The sequence below is a fragment of the Triticum aestivum genome, chromosome 5B (genome assembly GCF_018294505.1).
Source record: "Triticum aestivum cultivar Chinese Spring chromosome 5B, IWGSC CS RefSeq v2.1, whole genome shotgun sequence".
Taxonomy (NCBI): domain Eukaryota; kingdom Viridiplantae; phylum Streptophyta; class Magnoliopsida; order Poales; family Poaceae; genus Triticum; species Triticum aestivum.
The window spans coordinates 509,197,861-509,204,420 of record NC_057807.1 but is presented as its reverse complement, the minus strand read 5'-3'; the positions used below and the strand labels follow the sequence as shown (position 1 = coordinate 509,204,420).

At 42.3% G+C, this 6,560-nt stretch overlaps 1 long non-coding RNA gene across 1 annotated transcript; it reads right to left on the bottom strand.

The window, feature by feature from the left end:
- Positions 1-2,943: 2,943 nt before the first annotated feature.
- Positions 2,944-6,451, bottom strand: LOC123116644 (uncharacterized). The gene is made up of 3 exons (XR_006457139.1): positions 6,025-6,451; positions 4,706-4,752; positions 2,944-3,286 (listed from the first exon to the last, which is right to left on the bottom strand). It is a non-coding gene; the product is annotated as an uncharacterized lncRNA (long non-coding RNA).
- Positions 6,452-6,560: the final 109 nt, after the last annotated feature.

Below are 6,560 nucleotides of genomic sequence, written 5' to 3'. Positions count from 1 at the left end.
AGGGCCAACTCAGCACCTGGCACTCCAACTCGGTGGCGATCTACAGAATTTGCTCATTGGTGCATCTAATGGGGTGGGCGGAGCTCTTTATGAGGTTCGTGTGCAGCCCTGTCGCCCGACCAAAGTCACGTAACAGTGTGGTGCATGCCCTGAGACTTAGCAAGTCAGGTTTGATGAATGTGACCATGTCGTCGGCATAAATGGATGTGCGTTGGCGGAATCCAGTGGGCACAAGCGGCTGCAAGACACCCGCCGACGTGGCTGAAACCAGGAAGTGGTGAAGTGATAACCCGCAAGTATAGGGGACCGCAACAGTTTTCGAGGGTAGAGTATTCAACCCATATTTATTGATTCGACACAAGGGGAGCCAAAGAATATTCTCAAGTATTAGCAGTTGAGTTGTCAATTCAACCACACCTGGATAACTTAATATCTGCGGCAAAGTATTTAGTAGCAAAGTAGTATGGAAGTAACGGTAACAGTGGCAAAAGTAACAGCAGCAGTTTTGTAGTAATTGTATCAGTGGCAACGGTAAAGTAACTAAGCAAAGATCAATATGTGAAAAGCTCGTAGGCATTGGATCAGTGATGGATAATTATGTCGGATGTGATTCCTCATGCAATAGTTATAACATAGGGTAACACAGAACTAGCTCCAATTCATCAATGTAATGTAGGCATGTATTCCGAATATAGTCATACGTGCTTATGGAAAAGAACTTGCATGACATCTTTTGTCCTACCCTCCTGTGGCAGCGGGGTCCTATTGGAAACTAAGGGATATTAATGCCTCCTTTTCATAGAGTACCGGACCAAAGCATTAACACTTAGTGAATACATGAACTCCTCAAACTACGGTCATCACCGGTAAGTATCTCGATTATTGTCACTTCGGGGTTAACTGATCATAACACATAATAGGTGACTATAGACTTGCAAGATAAGATCAAGAACTCACATATATTCATGAAAACATAATAGGTTCAGATCTGAAATCATGGCACTAGGGCCCTAGTGACAAGCATTAAGCATAGCAAAGTCATAGCAACATCAATCTCAGAACATAGTGGATACTAGGGATCAAACCCTAACAAAACTAACTTGATTACATGGTAAATCTCATCCAACCCATCACCATCCAGCAAGCCTACGATGGAATTACTCACGCACAGCGGTGAGCATCATGAAATTGGTAATGGAGGATGGTTGATGATGACGACGGCGACGGGTTCCCCTCTCCAGAGCCCCGAATGGACTCCAGATTAGCCCTCCCGAGAGAGTTTAGGGCTTGACAATGGCTCCGTATCGTAAAACGCGATGAATCCTTCTCTCTGGTTTTTTTCTCCCCGAACATGAATATATGGAGTTGGAGTTGAGGTCGGTGGAGCACCAGGGGGCCCATGAGGCAGGGGGCGCACCCCCCACCCTCGTGGACAGGGTGTGGGCCCCTAGCCTTGATTATTTGGCCAGTATTTTTTATTAATTCCAAAAATAACTTCCGTGGAGTTTCAGGTCATTCCGAGAACTTTTATTTCTGCACAAAAATAACACCATGGCAGTTCTGCTGAAAACAGCGTCAATCCGGGTTAGTTCCATTCAAATCATGCAAGTTAGAGTCCAAAACAAGGGCAAAAGTGTTTGGAAAAGTAGATATGGCGGAGACGTATCAACTCCCCCAAGCTTAAACCTTTGCTTGTCCTCAAGCAATTCAGTTGATAAACTGAAAGTGATAAAGAAAAACTTTTACAAACTCTGTTTGCTCTTGTTGTTGTAAATATGTAAAGCCAGCATTCAAGTTTTTATCAAAGATTATGAACTAACCATATTCACAATAACACTTAGGTCTCATGTTTACTCCTATCAATGGCATAATCAACTAGCGAGCAATAATAATAAAACTCGGATGACAACACTTTCTCAAAACAATCATAATATGATATGACAAGATGGTATCTCGCTAGCCCTTTCTGAGACCGCAAAACATAAATGCAAAGCACCTTTAAAGATCAAGGACTAACTAAACATTGTAATTCATGGTAAAAGAGATCCAGTCATACTCAATATAAACTAATAGTAATGCATGCAAATGACGGCGGTGCTCTCCAACTGGTGCTTTTTAATAAGATGATGATGACTCAACATAAAAGTAAATAGATATGCCCTTCGCAGAGGGAAGCAGGGATTTGTAGAGGTGCCAGAGCTCGATTTTTGAAACAGAGATAATAATATTTTGGGCGGTATACTTTCATTGTCAACATAACAACCAAGAGATCTCGATATCTTCCATGCTACACACATTATAGGCGGTTCCCAAATAGAATGGTAAAGTTATACTCCCCCTCCACCAACAAGCATCAATCCATGGCTTGCCCGAAACAACGGGTGCCTCCAACTAACAACAATCTTGGGGGAGTTTGTTTGCAATTATTTTGATTTGATTTGAGCATGGGACTGGGCATCCTGATGACCAACCATTTTCTCGTGAGTGAGGAGCGGAGTCCACTCCTCTTGAGAATAACCCGCCTAGCATGGAAGATACATACAACCCTACACTACTAGGAAAAAGGCTACTAGCAGCGCGGGTAAAATGGCTACTAGCAGCGCGGGTACCCACGCTACTAGTATTGCGCTACAGCTAATAGTTAGTAGTAGCGCGGGTGAAACCCACGCTACTACTAACATTTTAGTAGTAGCACGGGCGCAACCCGCGTTACTAGTAATGAAATAGTAGTAGCGCCTCAGGTTTTTTCCCACGCTACTACTAAAAAGTTAGTAGTAGCGTGGATGCAAACCCACGCTACTACTAACGAAGTAGTAGTAAGACATTTGGTGTTTTCCCATGCTACTACTGACTAATTAGGAATTAAAAAAATAAAATCCACCAATTCCATTCTATACATACAATTCCAACTAAAACAAACACATATTTGCAATAAACCAGCAGCATTACGCATCATTACTAATCCAAGATTTATAATAAACCAGCGGCATTATAGCACATCATGTAAGAGCATACATATTGTCATGGCTTTTCATGCCTTCAATTAAAACATCTACACTTCTTGCCAAGTCACTTACTCACAGCTAGTGCAAACACAGTTACAAGCAAACCAAAATGCATAAAAACACCAAACAGCGGCATCTTATCTCTCCATAAAAACACCAATCAGCGCTACCTCCAATCCTCGGCTCACCGGCCCGGCCTCCAGCATCTGCAGTTATGTGCTCTTCAGCTCGCAATGCCTCCATGCCTTGGTCCAGCATCTCCTTGGCACCTTCCTGAGTGCCTGCCAAATTTATCAAAATTATGCATATTCAGATCATAGATATTCAGGATATTGGGAGCGAATAGGAACATACATGACATACGCATTACTATTGGAGAAGACTTGGTAAACTGCTTATACAAGAAATGGACAGGAAGAAGCAGAATGGCCAATATTCACATTCGTATAATTTTGACCTCAATAAAATTTGAGACATGTAACAACTCAGACTCAGTTTTATGTGTTTATAGTGTACATTGCAATACAAGTTGGAAACCTGGAATACATAGCCAGAAAAAGATTGGTACACATAAGAAATTGATCTTAAAAGAATTTAAGAACCACAGGGGTCTATAGGTTTACTTAGCCTACAAGTTTACCTAGCTAGTTTAACGGATTTCTAACTTAAGAAACACAGGGGTCTCAGTAGCAGCGTTCAACAAACCGATTGCTTTGCATTTGGCATGCAGAGTGAGATAGAGGTGGATAAGAAGTTCAAAATGTCTAAAAAGCATGGTTGTTCTGCCTCTAATTTATCTTCAGAAGATCAAATCAAAGAGTTTATGAGCACAAACTATTCTTGCTACTTAAGTCCTCCGTCCAATAATATAGGATCGTTTTGCAAGAAAAACACTGAGGGAGTATATGGCAACTCCATTAAGATTTTTTTTGGTGAATATTCCCTTGAGAAATTAATCAATATCATCACTCAAATTTGCTTTTCTAATTACCACTTCAAAATGGCAACGAAAACAGACAAACAAATGAATCATTGTTATGTTCTTGAGCTTGGTTAGCTTCGCCACGAGCACATAAAAAGTAGCAACTACAAAATAGTGTAACAACAACTACCAATCAAAATAATGAACTATCTAGCATGAGACAAGCAGTGTGATAATTATGAAAGATGGGAGATAACTAGGACGCAACAGAAAGTTTGCCACTTGATACCATCGGCGTAGATAACAACAATGGCGGGAAGTTGCTATATGCGTGAGTACAATCGACACCGTGTTGAAATGTTCACTCCCTCAAACTGGAATCTCTGGAGGTCCAGGGTGAAATAGCCCGCATCATGACAGCCTCCATACTTATATAGGAGCAAGTACCTCCCTGTTGAACCAATGAAGAAGTATTGATGGTCCAGTAAAATTCTCTTCTCTCTCTGCCACTGGCTGGAACTCCCTCCACTGTTTTCCGTAATGGTATCTTTGATGTAAGATGTGTTAAATGCACGCACAAACACCCCAGGCCTGCCTTTCCCTCCCTCCACAATGGCTAGTCCGAAGGCACATATAAGAACAAACAAATTTGTATGACGAAATGATGCAGTGGATTATAGAACTCCTCACTTGTCCACTAGCACATATAAAAAATTAACTTCCTACTTACAGTGGCAAGAAAATCTTATATGAATGTGTTATAATAAATAATGCTAACCATGAAGTCTTCTTCCATATAACAAAGGAGTGACGAAAACAAAAAACCTGTAATTCAAGTACGACAGGCAGTTAGTTAATTATTTGCATGTCAACAGTTCTAATGTCTAGCTAAAGATCTTCAAAGTAAAGATTGTGAACTCTATTAGACATGATCATATCAATTAGACCAAATAGAAAATAATTCAATATGTTGTAGATCCGTTAAACAAAGTTCAATCTATCTTCTGATTATTACTGTTTCAGTTAGGTGATTAGTCCTTCTACGGCCGCCGGTTAATAGGTGAGCCATGACTTTTTACAGTAAAAAATGCAAAGGAAATAACAGGTTACTCCATTGATCTAACTAGTAGTGAATGAGCTAGTGTAGGTTACTCCATTGAATGAACCCAACTGGTGTATATATATGGACGCAGCCACCACCAGTGGATACAGGTTCTAGTCAAATCAGACTCACCTATTAACCGACTTGGACTACAAATTCCTAATCCTGGTATTATACTCCTACCAACGCAGCTAGATAGCTAGGACAAGTCCTAGTTGGACTCAAGTTAGTATTTTTCCTAATCTAATTATACGGCCACGTTGATCACACCTTACTAATTCTGGCTGGACACTAGTAACACAAGAAAAGCAAATCGACTCAAGCTAGTTTTCCTAGACTACTACACCGATGTAGATTTGTAGACTAATAAGTTTGGATTAAGCTAACAATGTTTACTGCTACTGTACGCAGCCAGGGTAATGACCAGACTTCATGCATAAGTACTTCACAAATAAGCAAGCAAGCATATGTGTACATAGACACAGAACATGAGTAACCGCTACTTAATTTGCTAATCCATTACCAACGGTTAGTTTACTCTGTTCTGTCAGGTGAGGCTCCTGGTTGCAAATGTATTATTGCTCTAGTACTAAACTACTAATCAGCAGCAGCAGCAATAGACAAATCAAGCATGTTTGTGTCAAATTTTGCAGGTTGACATGTTATTACATAAAAAAACACTGAAACTTTTATAGCATACCACATCACATCCATGACCTCTTCTAAGAAGTTCCAGATTTTTCAAAACAGAATGACAACATATATATGATCCTAGGAGCAAACAATAATATGATTTGGCGCTATTAATATCAACATAATACAGCAATCACTATGCAGGCAGAGTATTAGTCACGCTTTTGTGTGATGCGTGAGTGTTCCTAGTACTAGCAGCAATGGAGGCCGGAGCTTATGCAACAGCGGAGACAAGGATGAAGCCACAAGGAAGGAAGGAACCAAGTAAGTAGTAGCAGCATAGTGCAGATTGGAGTACGAACCTGAGCTGCTGCTGCTGGCCACCGATGGATCTCCGCCCTCTGTTTTCGCCGTCGACTCCCCGCCCTCAATCCCCTTGCCTCCAATCGATGGTCACTGAGGCTCTGCCGGTCCGCCACCAACCAACCGACCGCCACTAGCGCAGCTGCGTCTCCCAGTCCCAGATCCGCCGGCGGGGGAGGCCGCCGTGGTGGAGCGAGGGAGGGAGCGGGGACATGCAGAAATGTGCAGGGGGAGCGGGAGGATTTGGGAGGAGAAGAAGAGGTGACTCTGTTTTCTCGGCGCCGGTGGGGAGGTCGTCGAGGGTCGTGGGCGGCGGCGGCGGCGTGGAATGGGAGGGAGACGAGGGGTGAATCGGGAGAAGGGAGAAGGGGATCTGGATCGAGGGTTGGGTGTTTTTTTAGACAAACAGTGGTGGGTGGAGTGGGGCGGTTGGTGAGGTGGATCGGGGGTGAGTCATGTGGGAATATACTAGTAGCGTGGGCAGCTGACCTGTGCTATAGCTATTCACAAAGTAGTAGCGCAGGTTTATAACCCT